Raw genomic sequence first — 17,438 nt, 5'->3', positions numbered from 1 at the left:
CCCCTCCCCCCAACGTCACCTTCACCTCCACCCCGTTCGTTCGACACCCTTACTATTTCCTTTTATGCCCCCCTCCTTCCGAATCCACCCTCACCAACTGCAGCCTCGCAAACCACTGGAACTCTTCCTTCCCTTCCGCCTTTCTGGTGATGCAGCCCCGCGTTGTGTGGCTCCCCGTTGACTCCCCCGACTGGGTTGCCCCCCAGCTGGTAGATTTCCCCCTTTCTCGCCACCCCCGAGATTTTGGCATCACAGCCGCCATTACTGCTGCCGTCCTCGCATCCCTCGCAGCTGCCACCACCGCGGCGGCGGCCCTTGCCGTCTCTTCTGGCGCTGCCTCCGCCGTCATCAACGCATCCACAGCAGCAGCCCTTGCCCTCGGCGACCAAAGCAACATCAACTACCTTCACCACCAAGCCTTATTCAACCTACAGCAGCAAATCGACCTGCTCGCCGCTGACGTTGCCGCCCTCTACGACATAGCCACCACCACCTGTGATGCCCGTTGGCCCCTCTCTAGCTTCTGCTTAACCCCCCACCCCGTCAACTCGTCGGTGACCGCCCGCCTTGCACTACGCCAATGGATGTTTCCTCTTACAACACCTCCTTCCTCAACTACACCCACTCCCTCCAGCAACACATCCTCACCCTCGAATCCATCAAGCCCCCAACCCTCTCAGCTTCCCTCCTTAGAGACGTGCTCCAAAAATTCCTCTCCCTTTTCCAACCCTCCAGCCTCCTCCTCTACGCCTTCCTTTTCCTCCTTCTCCTCCTCCTCCTAGGCCTCGCCTGCTGTATCCGCAAGTCCGTTCGCCAGCACCGAGAGCGGCAAAGGCTCTTGGCCACAGCTGTCCTAGTCCTCTCCCAAAGCCATCCCCTTCCTGAGGAGGCCCGGCACGCCCAGGTGTGGCTCACGGAGGTGGCAGGAGGCGGCCATCGATAGGGCCCATCGTGGTCGCCTCGAGCTGCGGGTACGGGTTCTCTGCCCTCCGCATGGGAAATCGGGCATTTCAGCCGCCCTCCCCTCTGCTCACGCCCCCCTCGTGCCCCCACGCCCCCTGCCGGTAGCCCCTCCTCGTTCCTTTCTCTCCTATTTCCCCTCTTCTCACCCCCCTCATCTTTCCTCCCCACAAAATGTCAATCCCGCAAAACCTGTGCGTTCTTATTTTCGAAAGAGGGAACAATTGTCCCCTGCTCCCACCCTGCCTTTCGCTTCCTTACACTTTGCCCGCCTGTTCCTCGTAACCCCTCTGCATTATGGCCCTTCTCAGCAGCAGTTTGTGCTGCTGCCTCCCTCCGCCCCTCCTCCCAGCCACTGTTGTCTTCCCCCTCCCAGCCGATCGCTGTTCTCCCCGCCTCATTCCAATCGCCCTCGTCCTGGGTCCGCCCCGGCACAGCCTCGGAGGCAACCCCCCTCTGCCATCAATGGCTTGCGTCATAAACCGCAGGTCCGCCCTTGCCTCTGCAACCAATCCTCGGCTGCCCCGCGGACATGCCCCTCCCACAGCCTCCCCGCCTCCATGACACTATAAAACCTCATGTACTTCCCGAATAAAGTCAGACCTGCGCATAGACCTCGTCTCCGTGGTTTTTCCTCCATCGAACCGCGCGTCCCCACCAAGCCTTGAGCCGCCCGCTGCCGCCCCGGTCAGGCCGTGGCGTAGGCCCGATCCCCGGCAGCGACCCGCCTGCAGTGACCCGCCTGCAGTGCCGCAGCGGAGGCCAACACATCTCCATTTTCAAATTGCTTGTTTTTGGACCTACCTAAATGTATGACTTGATTGGCCTGAAAGTATTTAGCTCATGATGGCAAGTTCTGGCCAAATGGTCAATTGATGTACCCATATTTAGATACTCAGTTTCTACCAGACTTACTTTTTAAAGTTCTCTCCTACATGACTTAGCTCCATATGCTAAGTATCTGTGGTACAACACTCCTACTGGGGTTTACTGGAGTGGTCACATTGAATCTTTCTTTACCATGATATTCCTAATAACCGTATCTGCTGGTGCATATGAATATGTGGCAAGGCTGCTTATACTAAAGCTTGAATCTGCGGAAGAACCCTTTATTGCCCTGGCCCTACTCAAGGCTACCAGCTTTGTAGATCTCCCATTTATCTCCAAAAAAATGAGTTGTAGCAATATTACTAAGTACACATTATACTACTTCAAATTCCTCTCAGAAAATATTTTATTAGTTCAGGTCTTCTGAAAAGTAGATGATAAGATTATATGTTTAAGAGATTTATTGGGGGAAATTCTTATGAAAGATAAAAGAGAGGGAACCAAAAAAGATGTAGAGAATCTTCAGAATGTGGTTGCAGATAGGGCATCTGTGAAGAGGGGCGAGGATAGTGTATTAGTATATAGTATATTAGTTTTCTATTGCTTCTGTAAAAAATTCTCACAAGCTTAGTGGCTTAAAATAATGCACATTTATTATGTCACAGTTCCCAGGATTCATGAGAATTAAATCAAAGGGTTGGCAGGGCAATTTTCATTTCTGGAAGCTCTAGAGGAGAATCCAATTCTTTGTTTATTCAGGTTGTTCACAGAATTCTGATTCTTGCACTTGTGGAAACTGTTTCCTTGTTGACTGTAAACTAAAAGGTATTCTTAGTTTCTAGGAGTCATCACATTTCTTAACTCATGGGCCCTTCCTATGTCTTCAAAGCCAATAGCTGTGAGTCAAGACCCTTATGCTTTGAATCTTTTCTGGTGCTACTTCTATCATAGCTCTTTCATTTCAGTTGGAAATGTTGCCTGCTTTAAAGGGATTAAGTGATAATATTTGGCCCACCTGGATAATCCAGGATAATTTCTCCATTTTAACCACATCCTCAAAGTCCCTTTTGCCATGTAAGATAAGATATTCACAGATTCTGGGAATAAAGGAGTAGACATCTTTGGGGGAAGAAGTCATTATTTGCTTACCATAGGTAGGAAGAGTTTCAGACTGTAGTCCTGTTCCAAAGAAATTTCAGTCAGGTTCATGGGAAGAAGTCCCCAAACTAAAGTTGACAATTAACGTTTTGTGTCTTGCAAGATTGGGAGTGCAAATGCATTAGTGCCCACACTCTTTTCAGTCATTGGCTGGGAGCAGTTTGTGGGATATTTGGGATCAGTACCAAGAGTGGAGCCAAAAGGGGAGCAGCTGGTGCCATCGGTCTATTATGCTTTCTGAAAGAGAAGAACTGACAGTTGTATTTTTACGGCTTTCATAAGGGTTTATCATCTATTGTACTTCTTACTGTTTATTGATTAGGTTTTCCATTTTCTACTCTCATCCACCATGATTCCTGTGGATTTTGCAGGAGACTGACTAGTTATTTAAAGGGGAATATGAAGGATAGGTTGACATGGAAATATTCTATTAGATCCCCTTTCAGCACAGACTTGCTGCCTATCTGTATAGAGTGTGGTCAGCAGACAGCCCGGCTGTCAGTTCTTTCAGGGTGTGCCTCTACCTCAAAGAAATGCTTCACTTAAATCATGTACATCCAATAATTTGTTCAGGTCAGGTATAAATTGTCAACTATTTAAGCTAATATGTGATACATGACACATATTAATTCCAGATCCAGCTCATTGGTCAAAGCTCACCAGTTGTGCATCAAATTTCAAATTCTTTTTCTGCCCAGAAATGTTTCCTCTTCTTTCATTTCACAGGTGCTAATCTCTAATAAATATCTTGCACCAAGCCTGATGCCGGAGAATATAATTTGTGGAAGGCAGGAACTACCACTCCTTCATTCTTTAAATATTGAACATTGGAAAAATTACTTTCACCAACCCCACTCCAGGAGAAGTTTTGCTTTTTTATTTACTATATTGTCTGGGGGAGGTGGAAAGCCCTCCTTACCACAACAATGCATAACCTATGGGTAAAGGATCTAATATGAGAGTTCTCCCAAATGTCAAGTAGATCCATTCCAATTACATATTTGTGATCTGGGAAAATGACCACTAAATGCAGTGGTGTGCTGGAGCCAGCTTACACTAGCTGACAAGACCCCATCTACCACATATCTTCTCAATTACATGTTCAGTGTCTTCATGTGGGTAGCTTGAAATTGACCATCGTGGGGTATTTACATAGTGAGAAGAAACAACTCCTGCAAATTTCGGCTTTTTCTTTACAGAAAGTCAGGTGGTAAACATTTACCAGAACACCACTTACCAGAGGGATATGCGAACCCATTGGACCCTTTGCAAGATGGACCAGAGCAAGGACCTGACTCTTGTTTGTCCCTATTAAGAGAGTTGTATTAGTCAGCCAAAGGGGTGCTGATGCAAAATATCAGAAATGGGTTGGTTTTTATAAAGGGTATTTATTTGGAATAGGAGCTTACAGATATCAGGCTATAAAGCAGAAGTTACTTTCCTCACCAAAGTCTATTTTCACATGTTTGAGCAAGATGGCTGTCAATGGCTGTGAGGGTTCAGGCTTCCTGGTTTCCTCCCTTCCAGGGTCTTGCTTCTCTCTGGGTTCAGGGTTCGTCTCTTCCCAGGGCTTCCTTCTTGCTGGGGCTGGCTTTTCTTTCCTCTGTGTGCTTACAACCTGGGGCTCCAGCTTAAGGCTTCAGCACCATACTCCAACATCAAAACTCCAACATCAAAAACCCTCAACTTTGTCCTTTGCCTTGCCTTTTATCTGTAAGACCCCATCCACCAAGGGGTGTGCTCTAATGATGTGGCCCAATCAAAGCCCTAATCATAACTTAATCATACCCAGGAACAGACCGGATTACAAACATAATCCAATATCTATTTTTGGAATTCATAACCATATCAAACTGCTACAGGGGCTATGATGGCACTTTGTTTCATTGAATAGCAGCATAAACTGTTGTATTCAACAACCCCTTAAAGGATCTGGATACTGTCCTTTCCCAATGTGCAGGTATCCATTGCAGAAGGACTAGGGGAATCGCCATACTTTCTTGCTATAGTATTGCATGATGCTTCCTCATAGGAATTCAGTTTTTTACTTGATAGATTTTAGGTCTAGGAATTGTCTTAGATTTGGTAACTGGGTAAGGGCTTGTGACTTTCATTTGATACTGCTAATCTCATTCTTCTGACCATCCTTTCTTGATCTCTTCTGATTATATATATTAAGCAGTACCTTTCTTACCTGCTCACCTGTGGTCTTTAGGAACATCATGCTATATGAGACATCTTTATAGTTCTTTGTTCCCCTGGATGCCATTCTGACCTTGTTGCTCACTACGTTAATTATGTTATAAATATAACAGCCTATATATAGCCTATAACAGCTACCTGGCTTCTTGATTTTCCAGGATTACATCATCTTCATTACTACCAGCGAGCCAAGTTCTGTAGTAACATCTGTTATATAAGTTCCAGTGTACAGAGGACAGCAACTAATGAGCATTTCAACAATGCTGATGCCACACTCATTCCTCATTGCCTTGATAAGCAAAGTGTCCTCTAGTCCCTCCCAAAGAACATGGTTAGTTAGTAAAATTTCTATTTTTGTAACATAGATCCATTGTCACATGTTCCTTTCTCTGAGTCATTTGAACTCTTCTTTCATGGTTTGCCATGGAGGCCTAAAATCTCTACTTCTTTTAATAGGGTCCATCACTGTTTCCAAGCTTCCAAAATGAATCTCAGCAAATTATTAAAACTGTCACATAAGGCCCTTGGAAATGTGTAAAATCTCACATCCTTGATGAGTATTTCCATATCATCAAGCTCTCCTTTATCCATCTTTATCAAGTTCCCTTTGATCTAGTACCCTCAGGATCTACTGTCAGGCATACTTTTCTGGTTCCTGTATGTTCAGGATAACTAGGTCCTGTAAATACTTTGACATGTAATTCCTTTCCTCTCTTAGAATGCCCAGCATGTCTTCAGTTGGATTATCCTAATAATGGATTTGAAAGGACAGGAAGGAAGGTAGAGGTAGATAACAAAGAGGCAAGCATTGTGTTATTAGGCATTTGCCTCATTTGAAGACTATAATTTTCAGCAAGGTGGGACCTCTCCTAATAAGAACATTCTATAGATTCAAAAGTTGCAGATGAAACTAGGGAGTCAAATTCTCAAGTGAAACTATCCATATAATCCTATCCCAAAGTCCAGGGTCCTCTTCTCTAATAGGACTGACTTTTTGTAGAATTGTTTAAGCTGAAGTTGTTCCACTCTTACAAATAAGCCTAGCAGAGATCATTAGTTATGTCTACTTTGAAGTTGCAACAGATAAGAGTCTCTTTAAATGCTGCTAATAGGCCCTATGATACTTTCACTTTTATTTAAAATATATAGATTAATAGGTCTGAGCCTTTCATGTGCTCTCTTTGTGAACTGATGATATTTAGTATCAACCATTTCATTCTTCTGCCGTTATAGTTATTATTTCCCTTCACACTTCTTTAATGCTTGAGAAATTGTATCAGCTAGTATATCCACTTAAGCCTGTATATTATCCAAATTTAACCCTGGTGAACATCTTAGCAATCACCAGGGACTAACAATACTCCACCTACCATCAGCCGTAGGGTTCTCATTGCCATCAGACAGTTAGTGATCCAGCTGTAAATTCCATTCTTAGAATCTGCTTAATTGTACTACATCTGGGATCAAATATCTTAGGTTGGGTTGCCTGGAAGCAAATTCTGATGACTTCTGTGTAAGCAATTAATTAAGGGAGTGCTCTTAGGGGAAGTAGAGTGAGGGAAGTAAGAATACAGGGGAAAGAATGTGACCTCAGTTAAAAACTAATTTAAATCTGATTCCATTTGTGCTATACAGCAAAAATTATACCACAGAATTTGTTTGCTATTGGAGTAAGAGGGCTGCCTTTTGTACTTACATACAGCTCAGTAAAGTGGTTCCTCTTCAGTCAAGAAGGAGATCACTGTAGCTCTAGATGTATAATCTGCCTATTAATGGTAAGCAACATCCTCTGGAGTAAAGCATAATGCAAACTGAAATCTAACCAAACTACAGACAATCCACATTTTCCATGGATTCCATATTTGTGAATTTGCCTACCTCCTAGTATTTAGTAATAACCTCAAAATCAATACTTGTGACATATCATGGTAATTTGAATATGTGCTCAGAGAGATGAAACATTCAAGTCTCCCAATGCACACCTTTCCAGCTGGGGTGGTGCTCTGGCTTCTTGTTTCAGTCTAATCCTGTGAACAAGGGTCATTTTCTTGGTATATTTAATGCTAAGTTTTTGGCATCTTTGTGTTGTTTTCTTTTTTTTTTTTTTTATTTTGCATTTAAAGTGGCCCACATATTAGTCAGCCAAAGGGGTGCTGATGCAAGGTACAAGAAACCTGTTGGCTATTATAAAGGGTATTTATTTGAGTAGCCTACAGTTACAAGACCCTAAAGAGTCCAGCTCAAGCCTGCCTTCTCACCATAGTGAATTGCCACATGTTGAAGCAAGATGTTCACTGATCTCTGCCTGGTCTCTCCTTCCCTCTGGGCTTCCTCTTCCTCTTAAGTCTCTGTGGGCCCAGCTTCTTCTCCATTTCAGTTGTAGGCTGACATAGGGCTTGTTTCTCAGGGCTTCCTGAACTACAAAGTATCAAGTAAATGGCTCATCTCCTCCTGGGCTGCAGAATCAAAAATGTTATTTCCTCTTCCATGTGTCTTTTTGAGTGAGTGTCCATTTATGTAGGCCCACCAAGAGGGTGGGGACCTAACCTGAGTCATAGATTATTGATGTGGTTGAGTCAAAACCTAATCTTAACAGGTAATTTAATCAATGACAGCTCAGCTGAATCTAATACAATCAAAGGGCAACACACTCAGAAGTATAGATTAATTTACAAACATAATCTTTCTCTTTTTGGGATTCATAAACAATCTCAAACTGCCACAGTCCACAAGCACATTGCTTAAGTGTCGTCTAGTGCTCCTAAGTGCAAGAAAGCTGCAATCTGTCTTACAGAGAAAATACAAAAGTTAGATCTAGGTTTTGTTCAGTCATGAGTAATAGTGCAGTTAGCCATGAGTTTAAGGTTAATGAATCAACAGCATATATTATATAAAGTGTCTTTAAATAGAAAAGGAGAAAACGTATAACTGCCTTTCTCTTTTGCATTAAATATTTGCATTTTCAAAATAAGTTAATCATTTTTTATTTGTTTCAATGCAATGGTTAGCCTATAGATAATTGCAAGAAATTAACACAGTTACAAAATAAAACTGAAATGCAAGCAATTATTTCAGTGGACTACGTGAGCTTAATTAATAGATAATGACTAAAGTTAGTACACAAGTAATACCAATGCAAGGAGGTTATTCAGATATCTGGAGATACACAATTGGAAGGACTGAAAGTAGAAATTATTCAAATTGCCTCTGAATGCCAGACTGGAGATACTGGGTGACAGGGTAGGAAGAAAAGAAGTTTGCTCTTCATTATAGCCCTTCTCTTTTCTTTTTTCTTTCCTTTATCATTGTTTTCTCTCTCTGTCTTTGTCTCTCTTATTGTGTGTGTGTGTGTATGTGTGAAGTAAAAGCCAGCATCTCCTGGGGAACTCATCATGGACCTTCATTAGAATACCTGGCTTGGCTTGCATTCAGCCCTTCAGAATTTGGACTCACACATCCCCATGGTCACATGAGACAATTTTATAAAATTTTGTATTATTTATAGCTATGTAAGTTCTGTTTCTTTAGAGAACCTGACTAATAGAGCTTGGTAGCAGAAGTGGTTCTTAAAAAAATGAATCTTAAAAATGGGATTTCTGAATTGATTCTGGGGTTTTTGCAATTGGCTTTCTATTCATATTAGATTGAAGGGCCCTAAAGACTCTGATATCAATAATCAAGAGGTCACTGACAGTCCATGACATCAGTTGGCAATAGAGAGACAAGAAATAGCACCACTGGACATGACTGCTTCCATGCATGTAATAGGTCAGACTCTGGCTGAGAGTGATTTTGACACCTTCATAGAGTTTTGTGGAGTTGAAAGCTACAATGATGTTAGCTCTTTGTTCCTAAAAATGCTAGAGACAGTTATATAAAAAAGGGGATGAGCTGAAGCCTTCAAATGTGGAATTTAAGTGCCACATGAATGATGTGAAAGAGTCTATGTGTGCCTAGAAAGAAAATCTCATTTTGTGCAGGCACGCACTTCAGATATCTGAAATCCAGACCCATCTCTCATTTTGTGAGTAGCAGAATTACAATGGAAACTAAAATCTCAACCTTGCAGGGTACCTGCTGTTAAAGTGAGGGCATTGAGTGGAAAGGAAAAGAATCCCGAGGATTGGAATTGAGACATATGGGTTGATGATGATGGCAGTGGGACATTGAAATCCTAAATTCTCCTGAGCCTTTTCCAGATAAACTGATAACAGTCTGCCCTGAGGGAACAGCCATTGGAATTCCAGCCTACCCGAATAGCATGGCCACCAGCCTCCTGCCTGCCCTGAGGAAATGACCACCAGAACTCCAGCCTGCCCCAAGGAGTCTGCCATCCAACATCCACCTGAAGATATTAATCCTGTCTCATCAGATTAAACTACAATGGAATACCTTGAGGTAATTGTCTTGCACTTATAATTCTTCTCCTTACCCATCCCCACTATCCCTCTTTTATTACAGACCTATAACTAGACTAAAGTCACAATAAGCCACAAAAGGTGAAGTACAAAGTGTGGCCCATAAGGAAGTACGCTATACTTAAAAAGAACTGCATGAGTTTTCCAATTTATATAGCCAGAAATCAGGGGAATATGGGGGGGGGGGGGCAAAATGAGTGGATATTCAGAGCATGGAATAATGGTAGAAGGAATATAAAGTTAAATCAGGCTGAATTTATTGATATGGGCCCACTAAGCAGAGATTCTGGATTCAGTATTATAGCACAAGGGATTAGAAAGGGTTCTAACAGTTTGTTTGGGTGCTGGCTGAAACATGGGTCACAAGATGGCCAACACTATTGGAGGCCGAGATGCCAGAACTGCCCTGGTACACAGTCAATGAAAGGTTCTAAAGACTTAGAGAGATTGGAATGTTAGAATGGATTTATCATGTAAGACCTGCACAATCTCCCCAAGAATGTCCAGAGGACACACATTTCACCAGAACTGTGAGGAATAAATTTGTGAGACTAATTCCATCTGCCCTGAAGAGCTCTGTAGTTGCTCTTCTCTGTAGGTCAGAGATTACTTTGGAAACTGCTGTCATGGAACTAAGATCCTTAAACACTGTGGGGGAGATCAGATTCCAGGCCAGCAGAAGTGAAGTGGGAGCATTTAATCACCAAAGACAAGGTAGGCATGGCTACCAAAAAGAAAAGTGGACTCAAACCAGCTATCAGAGACCTATGGTATTAGCTAATAGATCATGGGGGTACCTAGAAATAAAATAATAGGGCATTTTACTAAATTCCTACTTGATCAGTATTAACAAGAGTTCTAGGTTTGATGAGCAGAAGTTTAATTTGAATTATAGAAACAGAGTCACGACCCCTTAATCAATTCTGACTTGAGACAGTTTGCAGACCCAGAGCCTCTTGAATAAGGGGAAGGCCAGGTCTCCTTGGGAAAGGACCCTGTTACACTGCCCAACATTTATATTGTTAATCATTCTCACAGCCTTCCCCAAAGAGAGTTATGGCCTTTTATCAGGGTAACTGTGTGTAGCAGTTTGATATTGTTCATGAATTCCAGAAATAGATATTAGATTATGTTTTTAAACTGGTCTGTTCCTCTGGGCATATTAGATTGTATCAACTTCAGAGGTTTCACTTTCACTTGCTTAAATTATGATTAGGGGTTTGATTGGGCTACAGTAGTAGAACATTGAGTCCCCACCCCTTTGGTGGGTGAAGACTCACAGAGACACATTTAGGAGGAAGAACAAGGCTGAACCCTTGCAGAGACTGGCAGCCATCTTTCTCCAACACATGGCAACAGACTTTGGTGAGGGAAATCATTATGGCCTTATGACTGTAAGCTTCTACCCCAGATAAATACCCTTTATAAAATCCAACCAATTTCTGATATTTTGCAGCAGCACCCCTTTGGTTAACTAATATATTGTTCATTGGAGTAAAGGAAAGATCAGACATTTCTGGGATCATTAGGCACTGGCTCAGAAGTGACATTAATTCCAGTAGAACCAAAACATCACTGTGGTCCACTGGTCAGAGTAAGGGCTTATGGAGATGGGGTGATTGATGGTGTTTTAGCTCATCTGTCTCTTGGGTCCCCAGACCATTCTATGATTATTTCCCCAGTTCCAAAATGCATAGTTAGAATAGACATACTCAGCAACTGGCAGAATCCCTATATTGCTTCCCTGGATGAGGGCTGTTATGGTAGAAAAGTCCAAGTAGAAGCCACTAGAACTTCCTCTATCTTGCAAAATAGTAAATCAAAAGCAATACTGGATTATTGTAGGGATTGCAGAGATCAGTGCTGTCAAGGCATTTAATGATATAGGGGTGGTTATTCCCATCACATCCCTATTCAGTTATTCTATTTGACTTGTGCAGAAAACAGATGGATCTTAGGAGGATGATAGTGGATTATCATAAACATAACCAAGTGGCAGCCCCAATTGCAGCTGGGGTTCCAGATGTGAAATCATTTCTTGAGCAAATCAACATATCCCCAGGTACCCTAATCTGGCAAATGCTTTTTTCTCAATTGCTATTAGTAAGGACCACCAGAAACAGTTTCCTTTCAGCTGGCAAGGTCAGATATATACTTTTACTGTCCTACATCAGGGTATACCAACTCTTCAACCCTATGTCATAATATTGTCCATAGGGAATCTGACCCTACCTCCCTCCCACAAGACGTCACATTGCTCTTTTATATTGATGTTATCGTTAATTGGACCTAGTGAGCAAGAAGTAAAATTTACTCCAGAGTTATTGGGAAGGCATTGCATGTCAGAGGATGGAAGATAAATTCAACAAAAATACAGGGGACTTCCAACTCAGTGAAATTTCTAGGTACCCAGTGGTGTAGGGCATGTCAAGATAACCCTTCTAATGTGAAGGATAAGCTTTTGCTTCTGGCCCCAACTACAACCAAAAAAGAAGCATAATACGTAATTGGCCTCTTTGGATTTGGGGGATAATATCGTCCACATTTGCGTGTGCTATTCCAGTTCATTTACCAAAAGACCAGAAAAATGGCTAATTTTTAGTAGGGACTGGAACAAAAGGAAGTTATGGGACAGATCCAGGCTGCTGTAAAAGCTGCACTGCCACGTGGGCCATATGATCCAACAGACCCAATGGTGCTGGAAGTCTGAGTAACAAATAGAGATGCCATCCAGAGTCTTTGGTATCTCCCTTTAGGAGAATCACAATGCAGATCTTAAGATTTTGGAGCAAAGCCCTGCCTTTGTAGGTAGAAAATTATTCTCCTTTTGAAAAACAACTTTTGGCCTGCTAGTGGCTTTAGTAGACACTGAATGCTTAACCATGGGCCATCAAGTTACCAGGAAAACTGACTTGCCTACCCTGAGCTGGCTGTTGTCTGACTCAATAAACCATAAAGTTGGGTGTGTACAGCAGAACTCCATTAAAAAGGGCTCTAGCATGTCCTGAAGGCACAAGTAAGTTACAAGAGGAAGTGGTCCAAATGTGTGGTCACCACTCAAGCCACATTACCTTCTCTTTCCCAGCCCATAGCTATGGTCTTTTGGGGAGAGTTCCTCATAGTCAATTGACTAAGGAAGAGAAATCTCAGGCCTGATTTACAGATGGTTCTGCATGACATGTAATTATCACCTGAAAGTGGACAGATGCAACACTGCAGCCCCTTTCTGGGAGATCCCTGAAGAATGGTGAGGGAAAATCCTCCCAGTGGGCAGAACTTCGAACAGTGCACCAGGTTATTCATTTTGCTAGGAAAGAGAAATGGCCAGAAATGTGTTTGTACAATGATTCTTGGACTGCTGTCAATCTTTTGGCTGAATAGCCTACAACTTGGAAGGAACATAATTAGAAAATTGGTGATAAAGAGGTCTGGGGAAGAGATATATGGATAAATCTTTCTGAGTGGGCAAAAGATATGAAAATATTTGTGTCCCATGTGTCTGCTCACCAGAGAGTGAATTCAACATTGGAAGACTTTAATAATCAAGTGTATAAGATGACCTGTTCTTTGGATAGCAGTCAGTTTCTTTCACCAGCCACTCCTGTCACTTGTCCAATGGGCCCATGGACAAAGTGGCCATGGTGGTAGGGATGGAGGTTATGAATGGGCTCAGTAACATGGACTTCCCCTCCCCAAGGCCACTGCTGAATACCCAATCTGCCAGCAGCAGAGATCCACATTCAACCCCATGAGTGGCACCATTCCCTGAGGTGATCAGCCTGCTACCTGGTGGCAGGTTGATTAAATTGGACCACTTCCATCATAGAAGGTGCAGTAACTTGTTCTAACTGGAATAGACACATGATCTGGACATGAGTTTGCCTTCCTTGCATGCAATGTTTCTGCCAAAACTACCATCCAGGACTTAGTGAATGTCTTATCGACTATCGTGATATTTCACACAGCTTTGCTTTTGATCAAAGAACCCACTTTACAGAAAATGATGTGTGAGAATATGCACATGCTTATGGAATTCACTGGTCTAACCATGTTCCTCATCATCCTGAAGCAGCTGAATTGATAGAATGGTGGACTGGCCTTTTGAAGACTCCATTATTATTCCAACTAGGTGGTAATACCTTGCAGGTCTGGAACAATGTGCTCTAGGAGGCTATGCATGTTCTAAATCAGGATCTACTCTATGGTGCTGTTACTTCCATTACCAGGTTTTACAGGTGCAGGAACCAAAGGGTGGAAATTGAAGTGGTGCCAATTATATTACCCCTAGTGATCCACTAGAAGAATTTTTGCTTCCTGTCTTTGCAACTTTAACCTCTTTTGGTCTACAGGTCTTAGTTCCACAAGAAGAGTAATTCCATTGAACTAGAAATTAAGACTGCCACCTGGCCACTGTAGGCACTTCAGGCCTCTAAATCAACAAGCAAAGAAGGAAATGACTGTACTGGCTGGGGTGATTGATCCCTACTATCAAGGGATATAGGACTGCAACTACCCAATGGGGATAAAGAAGAGTTCATCTGGAATACAGGAGATCCACTAGGGCCTCTCAGTAGTCAATGCCCTGTGATTAAAGTCAATGGAAAACTACAACAACTCAATCCATATAGGGCAAAGAATGGCCAGAATCTTTTTGAATGAAGGTTTGGATCACCCCACCAGACAAAGAACAATGGCCTGCTGAGGTGTTTGCTGAGAGTATAGGGAACATAACTATAACCATGTTACCAGTTACATGGAGTAGGACTGTAGTGGTCATGAATATTTCTTCCTTGGTTTGTTATGAGCGTATTTGTATAGGTACAGAAAATGAATATCTTTGTTTCCTTTCCTATCTTATTCCCTTATCAAATGACATAAATTGCATAATTTTCATGCCATAGTATTTAAAGATGTCAATTTTAAGAGCAGCTATTACCCAAGGACTTGCACCTATTCTAGAGGGCTTTAGTGTGTTCCTGGTTGTAGGCAGGGCAGTTGAGTATTGTTAGGCAAAAAAAATTATTTTTTAATTTAGAGATTAAGTATAGTTTACAGTGATGTGTATACCTGTCAAGCTGACAAATGGTGTGCTGTGATAGGTTGTTGTGTAAACTGGGCCAGTTAATGGTGCCCAATCTTTTACAAACAAGCACTGGGTTAATTGCAATGTAAGGACATTTCATGAACATTAATCATCAATGAGTTGGTTGCATCTATAACTAATTACATCTACAATAAACTATGGAGGTTGACTTCAGCAATGTGTGACTCTCATTCAATCACTGGAAAGCCTTAAAAGGAGAAGTTATTTCAGTATTCTCAGAGTGAATCCCCATCTCTATTTCAGACAGCCAGCATCTCTTAGGGAACTCATTGTGGATCTTCATTGGAGTTACTGGTATGCAGCTTTCTTCTCTGGAATTTGGACTCATACATCCCCATTGATGTATCAGAAAATTTTATAAAATCTCATACAATTTACAGATCTCTTCAATTGGTTGTTTCCCTAGAGAACCCTGAATAATACAACTGGATAACTATATTGGAAGGTATTAGATTTTCTGCCCAGGATACTTTTGCTAATTCATTTTCTATTGCCTTATTTTCTTTAGGACCTACATTTTCCTGTAAGGTGTGTCAGTAGGTAAAAAATATATCTTCATCAGAAAAGAGACTGAATCTACCCATAAGGACCAAAAATGTAGAAATTAGTATTTTTAGGTGTGCTGTTGTCATTTTTAGGTTAGCAAGATTAGCTACTTGTATTAGTTAGGGTTCTCTAGGAAAACAGATTCAGCAAGAGTTATCTGTCGATAGAAATTTTATCAGTCTCTCATGTAACCATGGGGATGCACAAATTCAGGTTTTGTAGGTAGGCTGCAACCAGAGGCTCCAGTGAAAGTCCAATGAAGGTCCTTGATGAGTTCTGGGAGACCCTGGCTGTCCAAAGATGAGCTGGGAAATTCTCACTCAATGCTGGAATCACTTCCCCTTTTTTTTTTTTTTTTAAAGATTTATTTATTTATTTAATTCCTCCCCTCCCCCCGTTGTCTGTTCTTGGTGTCTATTTGCTGGGTCTTGTTTCTTTGTCCGCTTCTGTTGTCGTCAGCGGCACGGGAAGTGTGGGTGGCGCCATTCCTGGGCAGGCTGCACTTTCTTTTCACGCTGGGCGGCTTTCCTCACGGGCGCACTCCTTGTGCGTGGGGGCTCCCCCACGCAGGGGACACCCTTGCGTGGCACGGCACTCCTTGCGCGCATCAGCACTGTGCATGGCCAGCTCCACACTGGTCAAGGAGGCCAGGGGTTTGAACCGCGGACCTCCCATATGGTAGACGGACGCCCTAACCACTAAGGCATTCAATTTATTGGGTTAAGTGTCACTCATTGCTGATGGTAGTCTCCCTGATTGATGTTAATTGTAACCAGCTATTTATGGTTTACCACTGCAGTAAAGTCAATGGTGACTCAAGTCCATAAATGCTCTTGTATTACAATTAGACCAGTGCTTGCTGGGCTGACTTGACACATTAGCCTAACCATCACACTACACATTTGAAGAAAAAAGTTATTTTTCAGGAGTTAGTGAAGCTAACTATGGGAATCAGAAGTTAGTTTCAGCATTGTGTTCATTGTTCTGAGCACAGTAAACTTTGATTCTGATAGCAGGAGCTTTATAAATCAGCATAAGAATATAATTTTAACTCAGAAATGTATCACAGATGGTGGGTAATTCAGCAGCATTCTTATAAGGAGCCTGAACTATTTTTTTTTTTTTTTTTGCTAAGCTAAGATTAGATCTCAGAAATAAACTCATGGACATTCATTTACTACTTTTCCTCATCTCTGTAAAATGTAATGTAAAAACTGAAGTTGCAGAGATGAAATAGAGATGAACAGGTCTCAATGTAGCTTCACTGGCCAATCTTGGGATTAGTCTCTAAGGACACATGTCTTTTATTTTATTTTTTCGTTTTTTAAAATATATTTTTTATTACAGAAATTGTGGATGTGCAAAAATATCATGTGCATGTGTAGAATTCTCATACAGAACACCTTCACTAACACAGCACACTGTTGTGGAACATTTGTTTCAGATTATGGGATTACATCATCAGACCACCACCGCTAACCATAGAGTTCACTTGGCGCATACCCTCCATATACCCCCTCACTATTAACGTAGTACATTTTGGCATTGATGCAAAAATATTACAATATTGCTGTTAACTATGGTCCATAGGTTACACTATTTGCATTTTCCTATGCTTCTCCATATTCCCACCACCCTGCAATAGTGACATACATCTGTTCCAGTTCACAGAAGGACACTCTTGCACTTGCTTTGTCAACCACAATTCTCATCCACCTCTGGGTTCACTGTGTTATTCAGTCACTAGACTATTTTCTAGTTCCTTTCAATTGACATTTATATCCCTACTAACTTATATTACTACTTATATTACTACCTTTTTAAGCAACAATTCCATTTATAAACCAGCTGTTAGTTATACTCACAATAATGTGTTACTATCAACTCTATCCAATTTCACACTTTTATAGTCAAGTTAATTAAAACTTTACATACATTAAGCATCAGTACTCCTTCACAGCCCTCCTCGTATCTCCTAATAACCTATATTCTAGATTTTAACTTAATGCATTTATTCCTTGTATTGAGTTCATATTAGTGAAACCATGCAATTTTGTCCTTTTGTGTCTGACATTTCACTTAGCATGATGTCTTCAAGATTCATCTCTGTAATCCTATGTGTCCCAATTTCATTTCTTCTTATAGCCACATAGTATTCCATCATATGTATATACCACATATTGTTTATCCATTCATTGGTTGATGGACACTTGGGTAATTTC

General features: G+C 41.8%; 1 pseudogene; it reads left to right on the top strand.

The window, feature by feature from the left end:
- The first annotated feature begins 149 nt into the window (after window positions 1-149).
- LOC101418721 (TGF-beta-activated kinase 1 and MAP3K7-binding protein 2-like) overlaps window positions 150-17,438 on the top strand; it is a 46,860-nt pseudogene continuing 29,571 nt past the window's right edge.

The sequence above is a fragment of the Dasypus novemcinctus genome, chromosome 2, assembly GCF_030445035.2.
Source record: "Dasypus novemcinctus isolate mDasNov1 chromosome 2, mDasNov1.1.hap2, whole genome shotgun sequence".
In the NCBI taxonomy this organism is placed as follows: Eukaryota; Metazoa; Chordata; class Mammalia; order Cingulata; family Dasypodidae; genus Dasypus; species Dasypus novemcinctus.
Note: the sequence above shows the minus strand (reverse complement) of the source record. Positions and strands in the feature narration are given on the sequence as shown.